The following is a 15,781-nucleotide window of genomic DNA, read 5'->3' on the forward strand; positions in this document are numbered from 1 at the left end:
AGCGGGGCTAGAGGCAGGCCTGGACCAGCTTGTGGACGTGAGGACATCTCAGTCCTCTCATCTCAGCGTCCCTGGCATCTCACATTCGCTGAAACCCAGCAGAGGCTTTCAGTGAATGTTTGTTAAGTGAATGAGAGAGAAAGCAGGAAGCATGCCTCTAAAGAGTAGGCACACTGTGGCCGATTCATGCTGACGTTTGGCAGAAAACAGCAAAATTCCATAAAGCAGTTATCTTTCAATTTAAAATAAATAAATTTTTAAAAATAAAGAGTAGGTATAAAAAGGCTCACTAATTGTGGATATAATCTCAGTAAAGCAGGAATAGGCTCTGTGAGCTGATCCCACCTGTAAATAGCTAAAAACTATACAAATGTGCACACACGTAGCAGAAATTTCAGACAGACAATTCAGACGGTCCAGCCCTGTGCTGAGGGGTAGGGGAGACGGGATGAGATGGATTTGGATTTAAGGATAGTGGAAACAGTTTGGAACAGTCTCTGTAGAAAACAGATACTGTGGGACAGCTTGGGTGATCGCTGACTAGCCCAGGCAGCTCAGGCAGGGTTTGGAGATAGGCAGCTGGCGACAACCTGGTTGAGATGAGTGGCCCTGGGGCCCAAGCTGGTTGAGAGGGCAGTGCAGCCAGCCCTGAACTGCTCACCTGGGACCCCAGAGTCTAAATCAGAGCCGGAGCTGATGGAGACGAGTGAGACAGCACTTCCCAGTCTTGGCTGCACATTGGAATCAGCTGGGATACTTAAAAAATACATATGTATTTCCATCCCTGAAAAGTGTGAATTAGTTGGTCTGAAGCAGAGCCTGGACTTTACTATTATTTTTTTTATAAGCTCCCGAATGATTATAATGTAGAACCAATTTTGCAATGTGCAACTCTAACCTGCAACCATTAGAGTAGAGGATGGTAAGTAAGAATGAGTTAAAGTTTGGAAACAATGGCAACTTTTCAGAGGTAGCGATGATGCTAGATAGAGTAGGAAGGAAAATTAAAAGTCAGTGGTTGAAAATGCCAAATAAAGTGAGGCAGCGACGTGAGAGGCTTCACCAGCGACTCAGTGGTAAGGAATCCACCTGCCAGTGCAGGAGACACAGGAGACTCGAATTCAATCCCTGGGTCTGGAAGATGCCCCGGAGGAGGAAATGGCGACCCACTCCAGTATTCTCGCCTGGCAAATCCCATAGACAGAGGAGCCTGGAGGGCTACAGTCCATAGGGTCGCAGAGTCAGACACAACTGAGCGACCAAGCACACAGGTATAGTGAGCGGATGGTTGGAGTCCGAGGAGGAAGCGTGTTGAGGAGGAGTGAGAGGGTGGACAGGGCTCTGGATGTAGCTCTCCCTCCTGCCCTGAGAGAGGACAAGTAGGGAAAGCAGATCTGTGCACGACAGGGCTGGGAAGGACAGGGCATCCAGGAGAAAGTCAGGTTTCTGCCAAGGCTGGGAAGAGTGACAGAGGAATAAGCTTGAAAATAGGATTGCTCCCCCTAGGAATGGCCTTCCACCAGGCTTACTGGTACTCGGTGCTGGCACGGGGCTCCCCGCTCAGCCTGTCGTCTTGTGGGCCTGCGTCCATGGCATCCTGCCGTGCGGGCCTCTTGCCCTTAGACGGGGCTCTGGGGAGGGCTGAAGCACAGCAGCGGCGGAGAGCCTGCCTTGTGTAAGCCCTCAAGACCCAGCGAGCCCGTTTTCACGCAGTGTGAGCTGCAAGCTCGTCATCTTTGACTTTGTAAGAACTGGGAACTCCAGTCTCACCACCTCACACCCTTTACGACCCCACGGGCTGTACCCCGCCAGGCTCCTCTGTCCGTGGACGCTTCCAGGCAAGAACACTAGGGTGGGTTGCAATTTCCTTCTCCAGGGGATCTTCCCAACCCAGGGATCAAACCCACGTCTCTTGGACCTCCTGCACGGGCAGGTGGATTCTTAACCACTGCACCATCTGGGAAGAACCTCTTTACAAAAACAAAAAATGACGTTGTCATCATCTTGATTCCGTTTTTGGCTCTGTCAGAACCTCCCTGTGTGACATAGACTCAGGACACTTAAGGGGCTCTCTGTAGGCGCAGAGGCCGACAGAGTCAGGCAGTGTGACGTTCATACTCTCAGAAGTCAGCCATCCACCACGGGATGGGTATGTTGCCACTGTTGTCAGCAAGGAGGTTGGGAAGCCACACACACCTGGAGGTCACAGCTAGGAAGGAAATCCTGTGATGGGGGAAGAGCATTTAGACAGTTTCTCGTTCTACTTCCAGGTGTCCCATATTGAACCCTCCAAATGAGGCCACTACGGAGCCCTTGACTTAATCTGAGGATCGGGTCTGAGATCCAACTGTGTGGACCTGTGCCAACCCGTGCACAGCTGGGAGAGGCCGTAGAGGCATGCACATCACAAACAGATCCAGTTAAAGTTAGCCAAGACATTTTACTCCCTTCTTGCTCACACACACACCCCCAAATCCGGAAGCAATGAACAGCAAAGCAACGCAAAAACACAGAAAAAGCCCCACTTTTAATGAAACAAGGAAACTCTCAAAACCTCAAGCCACAAACCATGAAGTGTGCCTGCCAAACACTGTAAAATTCTGCACTGAAATTGGTGAAATGTGGAGAGCCAACGTACACTGCCTCCAGCCTTGAGCCGGAAACACCTTTTCTTAGATGTTGGTGTCATGCTCCCAAGGGACCAAATCATCGATCCTTGAATTGGAGTGGGATTTCCCAAAGGCAGGGGGGATCTTCTGTTACTGGGGGAACAGGAGGTAAGTCTAGGTGATACATGGAGAGTCACTGAATTATATCAAATAGTGCAATGAAAAGGTGATCCATTTGGAGCTAGGTTTCACTTGTGATTACATCAAGAAGACAGTCTTGGTTTGGTGCCAAAGGCCTTTAACTTATTTCTCATTTATACTAATCTCTCTTTCTAACTAGAAAATACAGACCTCAGACAAGTGTGTCTAGCTAGAACTTACTGTCTTCTGTGTTTTCATTGCCTTATAATAGTTACTTCCTATTTACAGCCAGTGATACTGGCTTTTCATTTATGATAATGATATGCTTCCATTTTAAATAAGTAAGAATTGGGAATTGGTTCAAAAAAGAATGTTTATTGTAACAGAGGTGATATGCAGATGAGGCAAAAATTGAGAAGTGGTACCCAAATGACTGAAATTTAGATTTGAGTAACAAGATCCACCTGACAGAGGAGCCTGGTAGGCTATAGTCCATGGGATCACAAAGAGTTGGACACTACTGAGCGACTTCACTTTCTTTCTTTTCTTGCAACAAGACCCAGGGGCCCCAGAATAAACAGGTAGTGTTCTTACAGAAACAGAAACAGGATGAGAGCATAGAAGGTTGACATTAAGGAGAAACCAGGGTGATATTTACTTATTTCTATTATATATGACCTGGCCTCCAAGCCAAAGCAATCTCCTGGAGGCCAGAGGTGAAGGCAATGAGGAGGGAATTGCTAGATCATTTGCTGAGAGTCTAGATGAAGAGGGCCCTGCTGAGGGTCTCAGGAACCTCTACAGCACCCAAACCTGAAGACCCAAGAGACATTCTTTATGGATAGGAAATGAACAGACTTGGAATCACACCAAAGTAAAGCTACCAAATGTCTCTATGGCCTTCTTCTACCTCTTCCCATGCTATTGAGAAGTGTTGGTCACTCGGTCATGTCCAACTCCTTGTGACCCCATGGACTGTAGCCCACCAGGCTACTCTGTCCATAGAATTTCCCAGGCAAGAGTACTGGAATGGGTAACCATTTCCTTCTCCGGGGATCTTCCCAACACAGGGATCGAAGCTGCATTTCCCACGTTGCAGGCATATTCGGTACCATCCCATGCTATCTTTAACCAGTACTTCTTCATCTCATTGGAGAAATTACAGAATTTTTTAGAAGTCCCAAAGAGGAGGTTCTGAGGTACAAATAAGGAATTATATAGCAACAAGAGGATAAAACCAAGTGGCAGAACTCAAGAAAGCAAAGAGTGGAAAGCCACTTTAGAATCAACCAAAAATAAAATGAACAAGTAAAAGCACAGTAGAACAATATGAAAAAGGACAGAGAAGTGTTTTACATTATTCAGAAACATGATAGTTACAGAAAATAAACAGTGGAGACCCAATCTATGAATAATTGGCATGCCTGGAGAAGCACTCAGAATAAATGGAGCAATAGAAGAAATTTAACTGGAAGGAAGGACTGAGTCAGCACGTAGACAGCTCATACTGTGCTACCGAGTGATCAGCGGCTGCACATGTCAGGTTAAAAAATCAAAAGCAACACCTGTTAAATGACAACAAAGCAAGTCTACAAAAGTCAAGAGAGTAAGGATGTGACTCATGAATTTCATATTCTGCCAAGTCCTCGTTTAAGTATAAAGCCTATTGGCAGTCATTCTTGCACATTAAAGACTCAGGCATTGCACATTCTTGAAAGTTCTTTATACTTAAACCCAGTTAACCGAAAAATGAATCAAAACAAATCGATAACTGAGGATAGAGAAAAAACTGCTGAAGATGAGTTTTGAATGGTTTTAAATGTGGAGTTGTTTCAACAGCCATGGGGTTGAAGGTTAAGGGGAAAATGTAAATTTTACAAACTCTTACAGTGTAAAAATAACTATATACCTAACAAAAATGTGGATGTTGGGACAAAAGGCAGTAGGAAAACTTGTAAGTATGTAAGTTCACTCATCTGTAATGGCAAGGAAATAGTCACTCTAGAAAATGGAATGCATGAACTGCAGCCTTTTAAGCAAGCATGATTCCAACGTCTTGGTGATTTTTATATTAATGTTTCTTATCTTTCAAGAGGATACTTCAAGAATGTTTGTGGTTCAGAAACATTTAGCCAAAGTTCAGCAATTCCTTCCATTTTATTTCAGGTTTTTTTTTTTGAAAATTAATTTTCATCATTTTACTTAAAAGTAATTTGCAGGGTAAAATCCTGGTGCTGTCTGTTGTTCTTTCTCCTCCATTTCTGAGCACATAGACCCGTTGAGGTAATATATTCCAAATGTTGATGGCTGTTTCTAGGAAGTGAGATTTGGGGCATGTTTTTTTTTTTAAAAAACTTCCTCTTTGTACTTTTGCATTATTTTTATCAGAAAACACATGACATATAAAAGTAATAGTCACACTCCGAGTAGTGTGGTAGAACAGTAAAATGGCCCCCAGGGCCTTTGTCCTCAGGTGTGACTCCTGTGGTTAGGGTGTGTTACATGGCAAGAAAGGGTTTCACAGGTGTAATTACAGTTACTAATCAGTCGACTTTAACTTTGGGAAATGAGCAGGGTGGGCCTAACCTAGTCGTGTGAGCACGGAAATGCTGGGAGTGTTCTCCAGCTGGTAGCAGAAGAGACAAGATTCAAAGCATGGAAAGGCCTCAATACCAATAGATACCCTGATGCTGGCTTTAAGATGGAGGTGGGCACCTGGAAAGGCCCTGCCTTGAGTCAGCCTCCCGGAGCTGATAGCAATGCTTGCCAACCACAACCAAGAAAAGCAGGCCCTCGGACTGCAAGGACCTGAGCTCTGCCCATGGCGCGAATGAACTCTGAAGTAGGTGTTTTGCCGGAGCCCCTGGGCAGAAGCCCAGCTTGGCCTGCACCTTGATTTCAGCCTTGTGAGACCCTAACCCATGTGACTGGCAAGTGCTGACCTGCAGAACCGTAAGGGAATAGCTGCTGCTGGTCTGTGGTCACCTGTTGCTCAGTAAGAAAGAAACTAGTGCGCAGTGCCTTGCATAGAAGAACATCGCTCGGAACCTGCAGGGAGCTCAGCTTGTGCTCAGCGGTGACCTGGATAGATGGAATCGGGGGTGCGGGGTGGGAGAGAGGTCCAAGAGGAAGGGGATATGTATGTATATACTTACAGCTGATTCAGTTCACTGTACAGCCAAAACCAACACAACATTTTAAAGCAGCTTTGCACGTGTCTGTGTGCACACTCAGTCAAATCTGTCTCTTTGTGACCCCGTGGACTATAGCCCGCCAGGCTCCTCTGTCCATGGAATTTTCTGCACAAGAATACTGGAGCCGGTTGCCATTTCCTCCTCCAGGGGATCTTCCTGACGCAGGGATCGAACCTGCATGTCCTGCATTGGCAGAGGGATTCCTTACCACTGAGCCACTGGGGAACCCAAAGCAGCTATACTCCCCATTAAAAAGAGAAACAAACCAAATAAAAGTGGTGCACGTTTCTCTCCACGCCAGACACAGAGTCGGAGTCCCATCCTTAGCCCCAGCCGTCCCCATGCCATGCTCACTCTGTTGCAGGCCTTCCTTTGCATCTGCAGAGCTCAGAGGACCTCTGGAAGCCCACATGAGCTGTGAGAAATGGACCGTTTTGTACGATGGCCGGAAGACTCCAGTTTGGGATTAGATGTTTATGGAGGCATTGGATCAGATTATGCCTTTTGCACCAGTTGACTTGAAAACAACAAACAAAAATTTGGTTTTGCATGGATAAATAGACAAGTCTGAGTCAGAAAGCTGGAGGTGAGGGGGAGGGGTCGGGAGCACACAGGGTGGCGGGTAGGAAAGCGGCGTGGCGGGAGGCCGGGTAGACACGGACCAGAAAAGACCCCGCCCCACCCGTCTTTCTCTCCCAGTTCCATCCCTCGGAGACAATCATTTTAGCTCTTTAAGATATTTCTTCTGGGGTTATCTCTATGGCTGTAAATAATATGCTTGTGTCACTATGAGTGGTTTCATATATTATTTTTTTCCTTATGATAAATAGAGATTTGGGTCATTTTTCGGAGAAGGCGATGGCACCCCACTCCAGTACTCTTGCCTGGAAAATCCCATGGACGGAGGAGCCTGGTGGGCTGCAGTCCATGGGGTCGCTAAGAGTCGGACACGACTGAGTGACTTGACTTTCACTTTTTGCTTTCGTGCGTTGGAGAAGGAAATGGCAACCCACTCCAGTGTTCTTGCCTTGAGAGCCCCAGGGACAGGGGAGCCTGGTGGGCTGCCGTCTATGGGGTCGCACAGAGTTGAACACGACTGAAGCGACTTAGCAGCAGCAGCAGCAGGTCATTTTCCCCAGGACCCCCCTTCTCTTTGTACAATTATGTGACTCCTTTGTTTTTCTGTAGATTACCTGTGTTAGGCCTTTATTTCCTGCTCCATTAATGAGGGTTGTGTCTCCTGACTGCTCACTTTCTAAGATGAAGGTCACAGCATCTCTACACCTCACTTCCACATCTACCTCCCAACTTCTGCCATTTACAGTTTTAAGGATAAGAACAGATACGTTCTACTCTTAATTACAACTAACTCTCCCACAAACCAATCCTAAAAATGAAAATCACTTAATAGCATTTATATTGTTACTCAGTACATACTGTTCTCTGAAGAAGCAGAATGTTTATGAAGCTTGCCCTTGCTTTTATGATGCAGTTTTTTCCCCTGAATTTTCTATTTGCCTCTCTTTCATCTCGTTACATTTTTCTTTACCATGGCTCTTTTTCCCCCAGCGATTTCATCCAAGCAGGTATTCTGTTGAGCTTTTAAGCCCTCCCCTCTGAGGCTGGATATCCTTCTGCAGCAGACAGCCGGATATCCTCCTGCAGCAGACAGCACGGCTGATGGGATGGGATTTTCCTCCATGGTTGCCTCCTTGGGTTTCCAGGCTTTCTAAGATCCACGTTCCCCCATTTCTTAGATGATACCTTTCTTTTCCTGCAGCTCGTTTTCCTGTACCTTCCTAAGAAATGATGTATGAGGGGTCCTGTTTGTCCCAAAATGTCTTTATTCTACACTCCCACTGGGATGTCAGTTTGGCTGGGACTACACTGTAGGTTGAAGATCATTTTCTTCCAGATTACTGAAGGCATCACACTCTTGCCTCTTTTATTCTTTTTGCCCTCAACTGTGTGGCTTATGGGACCCTAGATCCCCAACCAGGGATTGAACCCAGACCCTCGACAGTGGAAGCGTGGAGTCACACCACTGGACCGCCAGGGAATCCCCCACACTCTTACCTTCTAACATTCAGTGCTGCTAATGAGAAGTTGGTTTTATTTTCATTATTATTTTCACTGCTCTATCAATTACCTTTTTTTTTAATTGCAAGTTTTTTAATTGTTCTCTTTTTCTTTGGTATTTAAAATCAGAGCGTGTGACTGGGTGGGTCTTTTTTCAGACTCTGCATTTGCCCCTCGGTGGACGCCCTGTCTGGAGCCCTGTGGCCGTCAGTGCTGCACACCTCTCGGGGCATTTCCCTGACACTGTCCTCTCCACTGATACTTCTTCCTCTCTCTGTCTATGTCTACTATTAATTGGATGTTAAAACTTCTCTATTTTCTACACATTATTTTCCACTTTTTAAAAATTCTCTTTGCTTTTTGGTTCTACTTTCAGACAGAGTGCCGTAATTTTTTTATCTTCCAAATTTTGTGTTGATCGTTTTATAACTCTGTTGTGTTTTTAACTTAGAAGAGCTGATCTTGTGTCCTTTGTCAGAGCATCCTATTCTTCTTTTATGGATGAAATCTCTTCTTGAGTCTTTCTGAATAAATTAATTGGACCATTTTCATTTAGTTTGCTTTTACTTTGGGTTCTCTTCCTCAAAATAACTATTTCCTCCAAGCCTGGGGGGTTTTTTCCCGTTTACTTTAGTCTCTCTCTTTTACTGTAAGTCTTCTCTTGAAGTGCCCAGAGACTCTTCATTGTCCACCTCTAATTAAAAGTGAAGCCCAGAAACGTGACTAGCAGCTCTGTGAGCTGGGCTGACTGGCTGAGGAAGGCTCAGGTGCCTGGGGGCTGAGCACTAGGCTGTGCCGACTTCCCACTCTGCAGTACTTTTTGTTAATGTTTATTTTTACTCACTTCTGGCTGTGCTGGGTCTCTGTTGTAGCGGGGCAGCTCTTTGCAGAGCATGGCTCCAGAGCATAAGCCCATTGGTTGAGGTGTAGTTCTTTGCCCTTGGGCCTGTGGGATCTTCCTGGACCAGGGATCAAACCTGCATCTCCTGCATTAGTGGGCAGATTCCCGACCACAGGGAGGTCCTTTTTTTTTTTTTTTTTTTTGAGCATGGAGTCTGACTACTTTCCTGGGTGCTAGAGACCTCGCTTGAGGGTTGGGGTGAGATGGTAGGACCACGTTCCATATGCAGACTCTCAGTTAACCGCCCTCTTCTTCTGTGTGCGCTCCAGACTGCGGCCCGAGCCTCCTGTGCTTCTGTGCTTAATTGCACGCATCCAGACCCTGACTTTTTCTTCCCTGGTGTCACAGAGCATATGAATGCAGAGCCTGGACTCAAACCCTCTCTGGAATTCCAAAGCCGAGGTCCCTGGACTCACAACAGCATCCTAGCAACTGCCTAGTTAGGGTCGACCAGGAAGGAAGAGAGGAACTTCCCTGGCAGTCCAGCAGCTAAGACTCCGAGCTCCCCACGCGGGGACCTGGGTTCCATCCCTGATCAGGGAACTAGATCCCACAGGCCGCAAGCAAGGTCCTGTGCAGCTAGATAAATGTTTAAAGGAAAGAAAGAGGATGAGAAACCTGGGCCTATTTTTCAACAGACATGATAGATTTGTTCGCTGTTAAGTGCTTATAGTATCTGAGGAGCATATTTGTTTCTTCGAAGGTTCCCAGCTCAAATGCTTAACATAAGCTAGAGAAATAAAGTAGACGGGGGCGGAGGGGGACCCACACCTCATTCAAGGTGGCGGCCACTCCTCAGCTGCGGCCAGTTGCTGCCACACAAGCATGCTCGCCAGCCTTAGCTTCACCTTCCAATTTTCCAAGAAACATCACAATTCAGATTACTGAGTAATAGGTATTATTGGGTAATGAGGTAAAATGTTGGCAAATAATTCAGCTGTGACTGTGGACCAGCTGCAGTGACCGACATCGCACTTGGAGAGAAAACCTGAAACAACGTCTGGAAGGAGCAGAAAGCGAGAGCCGGCCAGGGCCCTGCGGGTCCAGAGGCTGCCTCAGAGCACGCGGGTGCCGGGCCTCCTCTGAGCCCGGGGGCGCCAGGGGGCTGGCCCAGCCGCAGCTCCCACTCCTCAATGCTCGCAGCCCCACGGCCTCTCTTAGAGCCCAAGCCAGCTACTTTCTCTCCTTTTTTTTTCTCAAGTCATTTTGCTCAAAGGAATCTTCCTCCTTTTGGATGACAGAGCCCACAGCACAGCAGAAAGGTTCGTGAACACTTGATATGGGCATTGGCGAAGGGGGTGGGGGGGGCCGAGTTCCCAAACCCTGAGGACTAGTGACAAGGGGCAGGCTTAACCAGAGGCCTTCCTGGAGCCTGGAACGTGGCCCAGAAACCATTTAACATCATTGAGCCAGAGCTCCTGCCTCTATAAAACTGAGATAACCAAAACAGTTGTTTGTACTTCATAGTATTGTTTCAAGAACCAAGTGAAGTAATGTGCAGGGGGGTGGCATTGTGATTGCAAATAAACTATCGCCTCTGCTGGAGAAATTAAGGATGTATTTGAATAGTAGGTACCAGGTAGGGACTGGAAATAAGCCTTAGAAATATCCCAAGGTCACTCTGTAGTGAAATTGCCTGCCGGTCATTTTGGGGTTGATGTCATTCCATCTGATGCAATGGACTGCAGTTTATTTTGTTTCATTAAACATATTTAAATAACAAGACACCTAAAATATCAAGGAATATTAAGAAAGGAGGTGAGCCTGGGTATGTGATGATGACTCCTCTATCCTGACTCCGTCATCCTCCCAGGATGACCTGAGGAAACAATTCCAGAAGACATGGATCCTCATTAGTTTTCAGGAACTCCATTTATGTGCTGGTCAGAAAAACCCCCTTTAGGCCATACAATCTCTTGGGAAACTGATGGAGACCTGTGGCGTCGAGATTACACCGAGTTCTAATTCAACTGCGCTGTCTGAAGAGCAGAAACCTCTAAGTTTCTTTCAGTTGAGGGATTATGGCCTCCTCCCCAGGCAGGGTCGGCTTTGTCACTGTTTCCTGATTCCTGTGTACATTTCGTACTGAATGGTTCAAAGGAAGGTTCCTGTGCAAATACGATAGAAGCAATTTTTATAAGAGCAAACTCTTTGAAAATGACGTGTTTGCTTAACAATAGAATGGTTAAATAGATCATGTTTTTATGATGCAGGATTGTGCAGCTATTATGAGTTCATTTGCAGAGTGATTCGCACTGGGGAATGGTAACGACACAGATGTGGTGGTACTACCCTGGATGGAGGGCGTACCCCCGTCTCCCAGGGCAAGCCAGCTGAAGCCAGATGGGAGCATGGCTTGGAACCTTGTGGCACAGCTGTGCAGGGCTGGCTGTTCACAGCGGCAGGCGCAGCTGCCGCCTTCGAGGGGAAGTGGACGCCACAGATACCGCCTAACCCTCGCACACCTGCACCTGGGAAAATCCCAGAAGCCACTGGTGCGTGTTTTCCGAGAAGGCTACATGCGGGGATGTTGTCCCCGTTCACGATTGTCATCTCAAGTGAGAAGAACCAGGTCACCGTGGAATGAAATCCAGGAGGAGCTCAGCTCTGTGTCAGTGGAAGCCGAGTTCTGTGAGCTTGAGTTTAAGATGTCCTTTAATGCAAACAAAAGTTGAGTTGAGTCATTGATTTTATTCTTGACCCTGGGACTTGTCATGGGGCCAGGGGAGGGGGGCGGTCTTACCGCAAATCAGAGTTAATGGGCTGGATCATCTCAACAGAGGACTGTTTTCAGGGCCAGCTAAAGAGCCTTCGGGAGTGCAGATCCCAGGAGAAGCAGCAGCCCAGCCAGGCACAAAGAGATTTCCCTGATAAGAATGTCAGGGTCATCTGAGAAGCTGAGCAGTTCTGACGCTGGTCTCCTGGCTGGAGCCTTGAGGCATTTTCTGGCTCGGCCCCCAGTGATGTCCTCCCTGAACTCTACAGGGTGGAGGCTGACGTGAGAGGATTCGTTTTACCAGAAACGTGCTTCCATATGGGGCCAGACGTGGATGGCTTTGGCGCTCTGCTAACAGTGATCTGTGGATGGGACAAGGCGATCTCCCTCCCAGGTCATCCAGACAACTGACCAAACCGCTCTGATCACGGGTGGGATCTGGACCCAGGGCATCAGTGAGAGGCCATGGTGCCTGGCTAGACAATGGGGGTGCCCAGCATGACCCCAGAAGCTGCTGAGGGAAGTTTTGATAGGAAATACTTTGGCCACCTGATGCAAAGAGCCGACTCACTGGAAAAGACCCTGATGCTGGGAAAGATTGAAGACAGGAGAAGGGGACGGCAGAGGATGAGATGGTTGGATGGCATCACTGATTCAATGGACATGAGTTTGGGTGAACTCCGGGAGTTGGTGATGGACAGAGAGCCCTGGCGTGCTGCAGTCCATGGGTCGCAAAGAGTCGGACACAACTTAGCGACTGAACAGCAACAACAACAACAAGGCCCTATTTGAGAAGGTGGGGCGAGCACTAGGGAAGCTGGTGGCTCCGTCTCTGCCTGTGGCATGTTGAGACTTGAAGACCAGTTTACATCCAGCTGGGGAAACTGAGCCAGAGAGATTAAATCAGTTGCCCAAAAGCATACAACTGTAAGGTGAAGGAAGCCACATTTGAACCCAGATCTTCTATATTCCTGCTTGTTCTACTTTTCATAAGACCTTTCAGGAGAAACCAGAAAATGTCCAAGGAATACTGGTAATCCAGTTGGATAGAAAATAAAAATGACTGCTGTGCTGTGCTTAGTCGCTCAGTCGTGTCCGACTCTTTGCGACCCATGGACTGCAGCACGCCAGGCCTCCCTGTCCATCACCAACTCCCGGAGTTTACTCAAACTCATGTCCATCGAGTCAGTGATGCCACCCAACCATCTCATCCTCTGTCGTCCCCTTCTCCCACCTTCAATCTTTCCCAGCATCAGAGGCTTTTCCAATGAGTCAGCTCTTCCGGCACCAAAGTATTGAAGCTTCAGCATCAATCCATCCAGTGAATATTCAGGGTTGATGCCCTTTAGGATGGACTGGTTTGATCTCCTTGCTGTCCAAGGGACTCTCAAGAGTCTTCTCCAGCACACAGTTTGAAAGCATCAATTCTTTGGCAGTCAGCCTTTTTAGGTTTAGAACCTGATGGAGGAAAAACCAGGCAAGTCCCTGCAGGGAGGGGTAGGGAGGGTGACACTTGGGTTAAGATTGAAAGATGAGGAGGCAAGGGATGGAGGAGGCATTCCAGGGAAAGGCAGCGTTGAGGGAAAAGCACAGAAGCAACAGAGCAGCCTGAGGCTTTTGCAAACACCCGGAGCCAGCAAGGCTGCAGGCAGGGAGGAAGTCACGCGCTGGGCCACAGGACCAGTGTGACCCCCCCGGAGCTGGGAAATTACAGATGGCAGAGTAAAATAAATTTCTTTTTCGTAACATCCTGCCAAACAGCGCCTGTTTCTAGTGTCTTTCTGGTTACAGTAAACATTGGCGAGCCTTGAAACACTAAGCTATTTTGTTTAAACTAATTTTAAAGGTAATATCAATGTCAATAAAAGCTACTTTAAGGATATGCTAATGAGCAATTAAATTCAGTTCCCCTTGAAAACTGAATTTAATAACGCTGACCTACATTTACTTTCAAGGGACTTGGTTGTCTGCTTTTATCCTGAACATGAAAACAAGCATTTTAGAACCTAATTTTTTATGGTGAGGCCGCAGTGGGGAGAATGAAACAGCTTGCCCTGTCTCCCACCAACCCCCGCCAGCCCTGTGGGTCTCTTCCTCTGAGTCCTTTTCTCTGACAATCCTTTTCATCCATTCATTCCCTGAACTGGTCAGTCTGCCTTTCTGCCAAGAAACAGATGCCTCTTTTTGAAAACACTAGATTGACCTCAACGGCTAGGATTCGAGTAGCAGTTGTTAGGAAAGGAGGTCAGCTACACCCTGGAGGGTGTGACAGCCCCAAATAAGCAAGAACTGGGCCACACTGAAGTTCTGGGGCTTTCAACATTTGGGGGTTTTGGGTTTTGGTCTTCAAAGTAAAGCATGTTCTCTGAAGAACACTGGCTAGTACAGAGAAGTAATAAAGAAATGGGGGGAAATAACCTTGTATCCAGCCATCCAAGGGCAGCCTCTGCTACTATTTTGGAATAATTTCTCCTAGTGTTTTTCTCCTATGTTTTTTATTTCTGACATACTTGGGGGAGCCCAGGGAAGTTCGTGTTCAGTATAGGCTTCTTCGTCCCCAGCACAGGCCTTCAGTGGGTCGGTTAGAGGGACGGGTTGTGCTTATTTGAAAAGATCAGCAGACCTTGCCCGCCCTGTCCCCGCTTTCGACCAAACCTCCCTGTGGGGAGCAGAACAGGGCAGAGGGCCTTCTTCGGGGGCCACCCCGAGCACATTCACACCTTCACCACACGCAGGCTTGTGGTCTGCCTCACACGTACAGAGCGAAAAGAGAAGGACCGGGAAACCGTGAGCGTCCAGGCCCCACCCGATACCCTATGCGGGCAAGCAAGAGTGGGAGGAGCCGTGCTACGTACACACGTTCCTGGACGTTCCTTCCCGAGGAACGGAAATGCCTCCGTGCTTTTATGTCGTCAAAAGCACGGGAATGCCAGCCATGTTTGTGTGTGTTCTGCTTTAATATGTGAGAAATATGTGTTCCTACCTGCCTGTCTCCAGGTCTTCCCCTGGCTTGCTCCCACTCGGGGTGCAGCTCAGCTGTCACTTCTTGGAATCACTGCCACGACCCCGAGCCCTCCTCCACCCGCCCCAGCGCCTCACTCCGCACCTCCTCACCTCTCTGTCGTCTCCCTCGCCTGAGCCACTGTCTGACGTGATCGTGCTCATACACTTGCTTGCTTGCTTGCGGCCCGTCTCCCCCTCTGGAGTGCACACTCCACGAAGCAGGGCGCTCCCCTCCGCTTCCTGCGTGTGTCCCCGCTGCTCAGCGCAGTCTGCGGGCGCACAGGGAGCTGATGCCACATGCTGGACGAGCGCCGAGCCCTGTGCCCCTCACCCCTCAGGGTCGAGCCCACCGCCCTCCGTTTTTCCCCTGGCTGTAACCCCCTCTGCCTCTCTGCCCTCCCTCGCTGCCCCAACGTTCAGCTCCTGAGACAACTGCAGGATCCCCGTGGCTGTCTGCTGCCGAGGGTCCCTCCCGCGCTGCACCCTGCTGCTCCCCAGTTTATAACCCACCTTCATTCCCCTCCCTGCAAATCTACGGGCTGATTTCCGGTGTGGTGGAAGAGAAGGGGCACCCCTGGAGTTACCTTGGAATTGGGGGCGAGAGTGGGGAAGCTCAGACTGAAAGCAAAGCAATGGTTTTCCCACCAGCTTTGCTCTGTTCCGTACTTAAAATACTTCATTTTTCCTATCAAGTACTATGTAGGGAGGGCCTGAGGTTCTGTGTTTATCGAGGAGGTGCGGGTGCGGCCTTTAAAAGTTGAGAGAGGCGTGAGTTGATCTTTCTCCCAGATGGGCCATGGATCGCCCTCCTCTGTGTCTCCCCGGGTGGACGCGCCTTCCTGACCTCCCAGTCCTCTCCACAGGCCAGGTCAAAGGCCACTCCTGTGACCCCTGCCCACCTTTCTCCTCTTCCGCACAGAGCGAACTGCCCACCCCTGAAGCCCCATAGAGCGTGTCCACAGCTCTGATGGGTCATTACTTTGTACTGGTTCAGATTCCCATCAGACTGTGGGGCGCATGAGGGCAAGGCACTCAGAATCCTAGTCAACCCAGGCTGTCGTAACAGAGCGCCACAGTAGATGGCTTAAACAATAGACATTTCTTTTCTGGGGTTCCCCTGGCAGTCCCGGGGGTGGCT

The sequence above is a fragment of the Bos indicus x Bos taurus genome, chromosome 10 (assembly GCF_003369695.1).
Source record: "Bos indicus x Bos taurus breed Angus x Brahman F1 hybrid chromosome 10, Bos_hybrid_MaternalHap_v2.0, whole genome shotgun sequence".
Classification (NCBI taxonomy): Eukaryota; Metazoa; Chordata; class Mammalia; order Artiodactyla; family Bovidae; genus Bos; species Bos indicus x Bos taurus.